We start from the raw sequence: 11,942 nt of genomic DNA on the forward strand, positions 1-11,942 counted from the left end.
TTACTTTCTGTACCGCACACACGTTCACAAATACTTGATGCGTATTCTAGCTGCCACGGTTTCTGCTTTAGAATTCTTCTTATAATTAATTGTTGGGAAATGAATAAAGTCGTTGTCTGGTAATGTGCTGAGAACTTCTAACCTCAGGTGGGATTTCAACTACACTAGCACTGTCCGATTCCTAAATTATTCATTATTTAAGTAAAAAAAAAAAATATTAAAATCTAAAACTGGTAGAAATAATTCAAATGAATTGGTAGAACTGGTTCACCAAACCAATGTGAACGATTCATTCACAAATCCGGCTGATTCGTTTTGCATTACCTTGTTGAACCAACACTGTCTCTTCCAGTCAAGTCCAAAAACAATGACTTTTCTAAAAATGGCTGACGACGTGTAAAGCTCATCGCACTAGATTTTCCGATTCCCTTTCATGCTGTTCAGCTTATATTTAGGCAACAAAATCACTTTACATCAAAATCCTGCACAGTGTGGGGCCATAGCATTTGCCTACAGTTGAAACGCTGTGGAAGAAAAACATGATGAGGAAAAAAGCACCTGCCAGGTTTCACAGCTGGAGTGGTGCATGCTGGGATTGCTAAAATGGGAAACGAAGAGGCCATGCGGTTTATCTGATATATGAATCATTAACTAATTACTGAATTATTCAGAAACAAACCACACTACCTCTACAACACATCGTTTTGGACATGACAGGAAGCTTGTTAAAAAAAAAAACAATTAGCTTCTTTTAAGTAGAGATGAAATTCTTGATATGGTGTGACAACTACTGTGAAAGGCATGGTAATCATATGCTAACCGGAGCAAATGCTAAACCTCATTATTTACAGCATGACGTGATGGACAGATGGGCGCCTTGGTGAGTTCCACCTTTGTGTCACTGCTGCTGATAGTGAATCAGAGCATCTCAGAGAGCGTTTGATGATGTGGAGCTCAGTTGGAATTAGTCATATAAGGCAGAGGGATCAATATGTCTTTTTGAATCAGTTTGATGGACTACAAAGAAAGAAGGGGAAAAAGCCACCAAAACTCCAAAAAGTTAGAAGGTTGTTACTCTTGAGACACCATTTAGGTTCTGCTAAGGTTCATGGACCATCACAGAGTTTCTAACACTGTGGGAATATGAGGTATTTGCATAGGAGAGAAAAAAAGCACAACCTATAACATCTCAAATGTTTCTTCTAGACTGCTGTAACTTGAGGTGGATAGCAAATTAAGACTTTTGAGAAGACTCATGTTTCTCATATTATTCTTCTAAGAAAAATTCCCAAGTAATCTCACAGGTGTCTCTTTTCGAAAAGATCTCAGTGCCTTCAATCAAAAGTAAAAGATCCCAGCATAAACTCAAAAGTGTCACAAATGTTTCTCTAAAAGAACAAAATAACTCTTACATTAAAAATCGCTGAGAACGAGCAGCCTTTGAGTGATAAAATGTTCCTCTGGGTAAATACCTATAGCATAGGACAGAAAAATCTGAAAATGAAACCTTAATAGTTTCACAGAGACAGCAACAAGATTAAATGGGGACCAAATTGAGACTGCTTAAAGGGATAGTTGACCCAAAAATAAAAATTACCCCTTGATTTACTCAACCTCAAGCCATCCTATGTGTATATGACTTTCTTCTTTCAGACATATATAATCTGAATTATATTAAAACATGTCCTGGCTCTTCCAAGCTTTATAATGGCAGTGAATGGCTGTTGAGATTTTGAAGTCCAATAAAGTTCATCCAGCCATCATAAAAGTGTTCCACCCAGCTCTGGGAGGTTAATAAATGCCTTCTGAAGAGTATCGATGCATTTGTGCATCCACTGGAATGCATCTCTTTAGTGAACACATGCATGATAATTAGCAGAAGCTAGAGATTACGGTTTATAAAGTTTTAAATGTGGATATTTTTCTTACACAAAATTATTGCTTCGCTTCCGAAGGCCTTTATTAAAACCCTGCCATTATAAAACTTGGAAGAGCCGTAACTTTGCTTGTATTCATCTGAAAGAAGAAAAAGTCATATACACCTAGGATGGCTTGAGGGCGAGTAAATCTTGTGGTAAATTTTAATTTTTTTGTGAACTATCCCTTTAAGTTACCGGCTTATCAGATTTTCCTCTCAAGCAGAAGAGATCTCAACAATATCTTAAAACGAGATGCCAAAGTGTGCAATCAAACATCATAGTTCTCAGTATAAACTCAAAAAGCTCTCATCAAATTCTTCAAAGAATGAATTATCTTACCTACACCAGTCACATTTTTTTTTTTAGCTTAACAGTACAATTTTGAAGTTTTCAAAGAAATCTGAGAAATATCTGAGATGAAATTGATAATTAAATTGAGGATGGCATTAAATTGCCTTAACTTTGAAATAGCAAATTTTGAGAAACACAGCAAAAAACAACTACAAAACGCAGCTTTAAATTATGGGCCACAGTGTACATTTTTCCTTTACCACAGAGCTTATCGACATTCAGACAATCATATTAGAGCTGAGGTGATTCCACAGACACAGTACTAGCTAAATAAGTACATCTCACAGCCCAAACTCTGGCCTGAAATATGATGACCTGGAAGCATTAGATTTCATAGGGATTTGTATCGCTGTGAGCTTGCATTAAAGATACCCTTCATACAGCTGTTCCTGGGAAAAGAAGCTGTCATGCATATTTTTCTGCAAGCGGCTTTGAGCGGACAAACAAAAGATGCTGCCTGCTCTGTGGAAAGTCTCTGTAGGGGGGAAAAGGTGCAAACCTGCAAGTATGGAAAAACAAAACAAGCTATTTTAATGAGGCTAACATAACTTTTCAATCCCAAATGTAGATGTGTGGCTGGCATTGAGGAAAGAGTGTTTGTAGTTTGAGACCTATAGAACACTCAAAAAAAAAAAAAAAAAAAAATGCTTTTGAGATCTCATTGAGATTTATTACCGTAGGGGGGAAGACCTGACTGCATTACCAAGAACTGCAAATGTATGAGAGGTTGAAAACATTGAGCACCACATTTTTTTTTCTGGGCTTAAGGATTATTCAAAGTGTATGTGCAATTACAATAATATCTGTACTTGACTGTTGGGAAAGGAAATATTCTGTCAGAGCAGCTAATGCTAAACTATGGAACATTTTACTCTAAGATGACTAAAAATTACCTAAATCACAATGTCTTTAATTTTCCATAATGTAAGCTGGGGATCTGAATACACATCTTACCCACTGTATACTCCAGCAACAACCCAAAATTCCCTTGAAATCACCTACAAGGTAAAAAAATAACATGTACATTTTTGTAAATGTACATTTTCCTCAGAAAATAGAGTATTTCTCAACATACAGAAGCAAAAAAAAAAAGAAAAAGTCAGGTGGAGTTTTCACACATTGATGAAAGCTTATGAAAACAAATATTTTATTATAGTCTTATGTGCACAGATGAATCATTCAATGCAAAAACAGATTTATTTAGAAAGCAAATTGAGTTCAAATTGCCTTTTAAAGTAATTGAAAATGTTCTTGACTGTGAAAACAATCATTTAACTACTGTATTATTAATCTAAGGAACCACAAAAAAATCACACATAGAGATAAACACTATATTGTCATAAGCAAATGGTAAAACATGCAAAATCGCAATATTTTAAAATAATAAACTCTCTCTCTCTCTCTCTCTCTCTCTCTCTATATATATATATATATGGTAAAAAACTACAGTCTATTAATTGTTCAAATGTGCACATTTATAATGTATACTTATTTATATTTTCCTATTAAAATTATTATATCAATAATTTAATTATATTACATTTTATATAATTAAGTATGCATACTTAAAGGAATCAAACCCAAAATAGTAAAATTTAGACAAAGTATGCATACTTAAAGGAATGTTTCTCAATTCTTTTTACAATCCTGGAATTCACTTGTATTCAAAATAGCTATTTCTATATGACAAGAAGCTTTGGTCATCCCTTCAAAGCTGAAGTGTTTTTTTTTTAGCTGTTCTGTGGCATAAATGAGAGTGGCGTATTCATCTGTTGCACAAGAAAATAAAAAGCCTGTCAATCGGGCTAAATCGACAGAGAACGGTGGATTCTGTGAGATGACTGAATCGAATCTGTGTGACTGCATGAGCTGCTGAAGCTTTTCAAAGTCTTGTGTGGGAAAAAGGAAAGAATGGTGGTCATTTGAAAGTCTCTGTAAGGGAAAATGCATTTATAAGATCTCCTTTGTCCTTGCACGACAAAAACTTTCTTTGTAACACAGCCAGAAAATAAAGAACATGCAGGAGTCAAAGAAACAAAGTTAGATGATAGAAATGTAAATAAGTGTGAGTACAGTATGTCAAATTCTTAGATTCAAACTTTTTCATTGAACTTTTCAAAAACCCAGAGCGGAGATCAGTATTTAACATTCTCGAATGCGTTTCAAAGAGACGCTTCCATTCTTATCAAAATAAATGTTGTCTTTTAACTATAAATAAACCCGCTGCAGGGCATTTCTAGACAATCTTTGTGAAGACTCACACGTCAGTCTTGCGAGAAGAGTGCAAAGTGCAATATAGGTTGCGTTTAAATAAATCAAAGCATGCTTTTATACTTTTTGTCTGAGACAAGGCATCCAAAAAACAAACCTGAAACAATGCAGACAGAGTGAGAAACTTGGCAAAAGAAGAAAAGAATATAAAAGACAGATTATGAGCGCACTGCTTACCTCATCCCATGGGTGCGACTGAATGATCGCGTTTTCGGGAGTTTCAAATGAAAGAAAACGTGCCTCGCTTTCAGTGTTTTTATTCCTGAGAGCAAAAGATTTCACACCTTGCTTTTAAAAAAGTAAATGGTTTTTCTGTCAAGATATCGAGCAACTGGAGTTGATAAAGTATGTATGAATCATTTGCTGAAAACACAAGCCTGGTTGGTGTTGGATTAAGATTAAGAGATTATAGACAGAGTGACAAATAAACAGGAACTGAACTCATACCCAAAACGTACTTTAAAGCTATGAAACTCAAAGACCAATCAATAGGGTTTGTTTTATTTATTTATTATTTTTTTTATGGCAAGCACCAGAAACTTACAAAATTTAAAGCTACATATACTTGGAAACATATCACAACAGATTTAAAAAAAAAAAAAAAAAACATTAAATCACTTGCTTACCAATGGGTCCTCTGGAGTGAATGGGTGCCGTCAGAATGAGAGTCCAAATAGCTCATAAAAACATCACAGTAATCCATACCACTCCAGTTCATCAGTTAACATCCTGAGAAGTGAAAAGCTGTGTGTTTGTAAGAAACAAATCCATGATTTAATTGTTTCTAACTTCAAACTGTTGTTTCTGGCTAAAATACAAATTCTCTATCCATAATATTGCTTTCTTCAGAAAAAAAAAAGAAAAACTCAGCTCGTCTGAATCAGGAGAGAAATATGCACAGATCAAGCACCATTTATGAATGCTTGATCAAAAAGAGTTCTAAACAAATATGTTTGTGCACTTTGATGAGAGAAGACAACAGGGGATGGACTTTTTCATTGAAGGAAGCGTTATTATGGACTTGGTAGAAGTGATTGTTGATAGTTAAAATTCCCTAATGATGGATTTTTTTTATTATAAACACACAGCTTTTCACTTCGCAAGACTTTAATTTATGAACTGGAGCAGTCGTTTGGATTATTGTGGATTATCGTAATGTTTTTATCAGCTCTCATTCTGACGGCACCCATTCACTGCAGAGGATCCATTGGTGAGCAAGTGATGTAATGCTAAATTTAACTTCTGATGAAGAAGCAAACTCATTTGCATCGTGGATGGACTGAGGGAGAGTACTTTTTTTTTTTGGGATGGTCTAAAATGGCTCACTGGAATTCCACTATAAACCTTCACATTTATACTAAATGAAAAGTAGAGAAAATGAACACTCATAACACCACACAATCAATTTTTCCAATTTTCTGTAATTGTAATGGAAAAAGTGCTCTGGGACCAATATATCACAGGGGCAGCAGAGAACAGAAGGCATTACCCAGCACCCCCTTAATTTCCTTATAGAATAGGCATAAACCATAAACAAAAGTGATTTCATAGGGAACAGACTCTTAAATATTTGATGAGCCCACTAAGAACAGAAAAAAACGAAAAAGAAATCTTTGCCACTGGTTATCTAGAAATCGGTTTATTCACAGCATTACATTTTCTGCATAACATTTGTAAAAGAACAAAACTTTGACAAGAAGTAGGACAATTTTCTCATGAGAAAATCTACAAGCATTACAGGTTCAGTACTGAACAGATACTGTTACGTACTTACACAATATGCACAAATACGTTGCTGTTAGCTTTCAGATTGGACTATGATGGTAACTTGTATCCTCAGAGTAAAAAGCAAAAACAGAGAAAAACTTGTGAGATCAAATTCACAGTGTGAGATATAAAGTCATCATATAAACTCCCAATTAGACATATTGGGACATATAAACTTTGAGACACAGACAAAATTGTAAGATTTAAAGCCACAATTATGAGGAAAAAAAGTTTGAAAATGTACAATTTGGTGCAATAGCTTGACGAAAGTCATGCAAAACAGATTTTACAATCTTGGATTTAATGATGCCAACTGCAGGGGAAATGTGGTTTGCTCATTTTCTAATGCTTCTGGTCTGCAATATGAAATCCCCTATTGGGCCATGTTATTGCGTTTAATTGGCTAATTCATTTACGTTAATTCACTTACACTAGCGTGGTATTCTGTAAAGTCTCCATACATTCGCACGGACGCACACACACACTCTGAGATGAGTGAAGCCTTGTGTCGAGACTCCACAGCTACTCTCCTGAGGGCATTTTTACCCAGGAGTTAATTATACATGCACTCGTGGGCTGAATGTTAAACAGCACTCCTTTCTTGGCTGGAGTGTTTGGTTTGTATTGGCAGTCCATCTTAAATGGGGCATGTTTAAAATCAATAAGTCCCAGTAAACCCATACACGACTGCCCCATCATGTTAAAACGGACGTCCAGTGGATTACTATGGAGAGTCAGCCATGTGTCAAACTTGTCGGCTTAGCTTAGCTTTCCACTGTAAAGAATCAATAAAGCAAACCACAAAGGAAGAGAGTTTTTAACAATGTACATTAACTTGCACTGTACAAGTGAAAATTCCCATGATAATTTTTTTAAAAACATGAATCAGCAAAGCTCTCGCATACTCCAGCGCTTCAGTTTGAATACAGCACCACTGTCGTAATTTCCATTTCATGAATCATTACAGAATCGTCCACAAGAGTCTTGTGATTGTGAGAAGCTTTTTTTGCTGGTAAATCCTCGACTGGTTTGTTTGGGGAGAGCAGTTTCATATCATCCCATTGTTGCTAGGTTTTAAAGAGCTCTATGTGTGGTAGCCTTTCAGCTAAGCAGATTACGCTAATTGGTTCTGTTAGCATTGATGCTTAAACTTAATGAATGTCAAAACTTAGCCAGACTCATTTCAACTTAAACCCCTGGGGATTGGCGTCCATAGCGTAGGATGTTGTTGATATGAAAGTTGCAATGATATGAATGAAGGTTTAAAGTTTACTTAGCTCTTCATTAGTTTAGAAGAAAAAAAATCAAAACATCACTTGCTGCATCCCAATTCATCTACTTAGGCTTGGTACTATGCCCTGTACTAAATGTATGTACTCCTTTTGTGAAGAAAAAGTACATACTTTTGAGTATGTAGAAGAGTAGTAGGCAAGCTTTAGGACATACTACTTCGTCTTAGCTGCTTCCTTTAAAGGACGCACTGTTGCTTAGTTACGTGCATTCTGTCACTGTTTAAATTTTATACATATATGGTTTAAACTGCCCTGTCAATCATCTTATCACAGTTAACTTCATCCACATTTAGTTTAATTTGATTTCCTACAGTATTGGAGAGAAATTAAGAGGCACGTTGATCTGCTAGTCGCGGGTCTGTCATGCTGAGAACTCTGCGTGTTTGAATAATAATGCATTTAAAAGTTAATGACCAAACGTATATCACAGTGTCTGATGATTAAATATAAACTTGAATAATAAATGCATTTAATTAGGATAGACAATTGACCACTCAAAACGTTATTATTATAAAAGTACACAGTGTTTGCGACCAATTGGCATCGGGACACAAGATTCCATCGTTTCAGAATAAATATAACGTGGATAACATTGAATGTATATTTTTTCATCAGGATAGGACATTGATTATTTATCACTCAAATCCGCTTATTCTGCCTGTCCGTCGGTCGCGTATATCTGCCATGTTTGTAGTTTTTCACACAGTTGAATGATCTCTATTAAAACTTGTATGTCATGTACAGTATCTAAATGTATTTAGAATGACACAGTTGAATGAATTCACAATTAAGTACATTTAAAATATATTAATTTTAAATGTAATAGCACATAAAATGTACAGGCAAAAATATATTAATTTTAAATCAAGTACTGCATGTGCTTTAGCATGTTAGCACATCAAAACATTTAATTTCTGCAATAATCTGCAAGTATAATGTTTTAAAAATATACTTTTAAGATTTGAAGTACACTACAAGTGCACATTTAACACAATTAAGCTCAATTGCACAATAACGTTACAGATCACATCTAAGATCTCAGCTAGGTTTTTCCCCTGGTGACAAATGGTTTGCCTAGCGTAGCACCATCTGTCTGCTATTAGACCAATTCTGGGGGTATCATTGCTGACTAAAGCTGTATAAGTTGTCAGCCAGACAAACGGTTTTCGGGCACTCTGAGGTGAAGAGAATGATGGGATATACTAACACACCTAGCATGACTTTTCAATAAGACATATGTTAAAAGGACATAGATCAAAGACAGTCCATGACAAATGCACAAGATGTACTTGACTGCTCCCTGAGGTAAATAAAATGATCATGGTGTAAGATGTTAAATAACCTTTAACACTCAAGAATGCTTAAATGGGCTGCAGTGACATGCAGCTAATCAGAAATGTTAAGATTTTTTTATATATCTGTTATTATAGCACCAACTCCTAAACCTAACAAAACATCAAAATAAAATTAAACCACTTCTAACCCTAACCCTAAACACATCTAATTTAACCAAAGCTGCCTCTCAGTTTTTCGGCGACGCTCTTCGCCTTGAGTGTGAAGATTAGCTTTGCTGACAGTCAGTGACAGCTTTTGTCAGTTTTTTAAATTCTTTAGCTGCTTGACAGGTACTATTCCGGCAGTATCCTTGGTTGAGTTCCTGGGCTAATCAGAAACCCAGGCTTCTCATTATTCTATGCCTTTCAACACATGTATATAAGTGTGATGGAAGATGCTAGCTCATTCTCATCTATAATGCTGCCACAGTACACATGGAAACGGCAATATTTTGATCAATTTTGTGCTGTTTGAAAAGCGCTCAGCTCACATCAGCTACTCTGGACTGCTTAGTCGGGCTTGACCAGCAGCGATAGTCCAGGTGCAACTCAACGGCAAAGGAGGGGCGTCTGAAGCTGTAGATAGTTTGTTTTCAACCCACTTGGCTGGATGACGTTTCTTGGTCTCGCTCAAGGTGTGGATGCAATAGTCTGGAAGACTGGATAATGGGCACACAATGGTGGACATAGTACAAAAAGAAAAACGAGAATTCAGCTTAAATTTCCGTTTTTCCTTCGTGGTTGGAAAAATTAATAAACAGCTTGAATATTCGATTTCTACATGTGGGTGGGAATTAAACGCCCCTTTCTGCTGATTGGTCAGCCGAAGACCAAACCGTGCCATCATCAGTTCTTCTGCAGTATCACGCAGCAGAATAATAGTCCTCCACTGCTGCATTTGTACGGATTAACAACCAATTTTATTGAAACTACATTTCATATTTTTCTCATCAAACAGACTAATGAATAGCTCGACACAACCGGGGCAGAGTCTAGACAGTTCTTTCTTCTGTGTAGACCAGCAATTATTAAAGTTATAGGGGGTCCGTGAAATAATTTACTATAGCCTATACTTTAAGTACCACAATACAAAAAAGCCTCTTTTTTAATAACAATAAAACATTAGCCTACTGTGATTTATTCCAAAGTGACTTGTGATGCATTTGACGTCAAATAACCTAAATGAAGCCTTTTAAAAGACTATTTGCTGTGGTTCATGTTTGTGGCTTGTGCCAGAAAGATGCTCAAGGAGACCGAGACGCACTAAAGCAGCGCATTCTGTTGTTCTCTTTATTTTTCAAAGGCATGACATTTTGTAGTTATTTTGAATGTAACGTTACACAAATAAAAATATTAATTATGACTATAAATGACAGAGTATTAAGTTATTTCGCCTAGATAGGGAAAAAATCCAAGTGAACATCAATCAGTACTCAATATTAATTTAAACTGCTTTAAATATGACTGCTGCTTATTTCAATACTTCAATACTGGTCTGCATTTGAATGTAGTCGCGTCTGTCTGCCTATTGAGTTTATTTAACCCATCGCAATTTATTGGAACTGTGTGAACTAGAGTAACTACTCACCTTAATGTTGTTCTAAAGGCTTATTACTTAATAACACAAAACTGTCCTGGTTGCACTTGCCAATTTAATGGCAGAGAATGGTGACTTTATTACACAAGTGCATATCCTTTTGAGATATCAAATTATCAATTTTAATAACAACACAAATGACTATACATTATAAAACTCTAACAGTAGGCTATTTAATATCTTTTGAGTTCTATGGTTGTCAGTCAAACTCTAACAGTAGACAGTTTTTTGCAGTGCCGATGTCCTGCAGAGTTTAGTTCTACCAGGGGTAGGCAACGTCGGCCCTGGAGTGCCGATGTCCTGCAGAGTTTAGCTCCAACCCTGAAAAAAACCTCACTTGTCTGTAGCCTTACCCTGCATTCCATTCAGAAGGGCTCATCCCTATGCCCTAATCCCTTCAAAGGGTTTACCCTCCGGAGTGAGAGCTTCGAAGGGTTGAAGGGTGTAGGGGACCAAACAACAGTTTCTTCCTTCTGCGTCATCATAATGTGCCCACACGGAGTCACCGTCATCATCAGAATCAGAATGAGCTTTATTGCCAGCTAAGTTTACACATACGAGGAATTTCTTTTAGTGACAGAAGCTCCACAGTGCAACAGAATGACAGTGACAAGACAGGACACAGAAAAATAAAAAATAATAATAATAATATGAAAATATACAAAATAGACAATGTACAAAAAAGCAAAAACACAATATATATAATGTAGACAATTATGTATGTAGAAGTATGATGTGTGCAAATTTGAAATGTAAATAAGTATGTAATAATGTATAAAAGTGTTGTGTGTTCCACATGCATCATGCAAAGGATCATGGGAGCCCAAATTGTCCATCAAATCCTTCAATCCGAAGGGCCCTTTGAAGTGGCCAGTTTTGAGCACTTCGGTTTGGAACAACCCTTTAATATGGTGGCCATAATTGTTTTCACTCCGAAGTGCCCTTCGGAGGGCGATATATCTTGTTTGAAACACACCGTTAGTAATCATGAAGACCTTGATTAGCTTGTTCAGGTGTGTTTGATTAGGGTTAGAGCTAAACTCTGCAGGACATCGGCACTCCAGGGCCGACGTTGCCTACCCCTGATATATACCCAAGCCAATTTATTATTCTTTCCTTTTTTGTCTTAGTGTTTAAAATATTTAAAATATTTATATTTAAATATTTAAAATCTTTAATTTTGTTAGACCTACTGGGTGAGCAGGGTAGGCTATGACAGCTGTCATATCATAGCCTATAATGCCCAGCTGATGCAAAGAATAGAATTTATATCTACACAGAAGAAAGCCCTGTCTAGACTTAATATGAGTTGTGTCGAGCTATTCATTAGCCTGTTTGTTTGATGAAAAAGATTAAATGTAGTTGCAACAAATTATTCTGGACTATTATTCTGCTGCTTGATACTTCGGAA

The sequence above is a fragment of the Cyprinus carpio genome, chromosome A22, assembly GCF_018340385.1.
Source record: "Cyprinus carpio isolate SPL01 chromosome A22, ASM1834038v1, whole genome shotgun sequence".
Lineage (NCBI taxonomy): Eukaryota > Metazoa > Chordata > Actinopteri > Cypriniformes > Cyprinidae > Cyprinus > Cyprinus carpio.